This window comes from Pteropus alecto, unplaced genomic scaffold (genome assembly GCF_000325575.1).
Source record: "Pteropus alecto unplaced genomic scaffold, ASM32557v1 scaffold56, whole genome shotgun sequence".
NCBI lineage: Eukaryota > Metazoa > Chordata > Mammalia > Chiroptera > Pteropodidae > Pteropus > Pteropus alecto.
Genome location: NW_006438871.1, coordinates 1,085,062 through 1,085,306, shown reverse-complemented (window position 1 = coordinate 1,085,306; position 245 = coordinate 1,085,062). Strand labels below are relative to the sequence as shown.

General features: G+C 73.5%; 1 long non-coding RNA gene across 1 annotated transcript in view; it reads right to left on the bottom strand.

Moving 5' to 3' along the window:
- Positions 1-218, bottom strand: part of LOC107195929 — a 6,688-nt gene extending 6,470 nt beyond the window's left edge. The window contains exon 1 of the long non-coding RNA XR_001517237.2: positions 9-218. This is a non-coding gene — a long non-coding RNA (uncharacterized LOC107195929). The remainder of the gene's footprint in view (positions 1-8) is intronic.
- Between the last annotated feature and the right edge of the window lie 27 nt (positions 219-245).

Below are 245 nucleotides of genomic sequence, written 5' to 3'. Positions count from 1 at the left end.
GTCCCCACCGGGAGGGCTGGAGGACCCCCTTCTGGAGAAGCGGGCGGTCCGTTTCCCGAGGGCCTGGGGCGGGGGCGTGTGTTGCGGGCTGCAGCCCCTCTCCCCAAACACCCAGCGCCGCCCAGAAGCGCCCAGGGAGGTCCTTTTGCGCAGCGCCGAACCTCGCTGCTCAGAACCTGGAAGGCTGGGCCAGGGGAGCGGAAGTCCCGCGGCTGCACTTCCGGCGGCGGGAGGGGGCGGGGCCT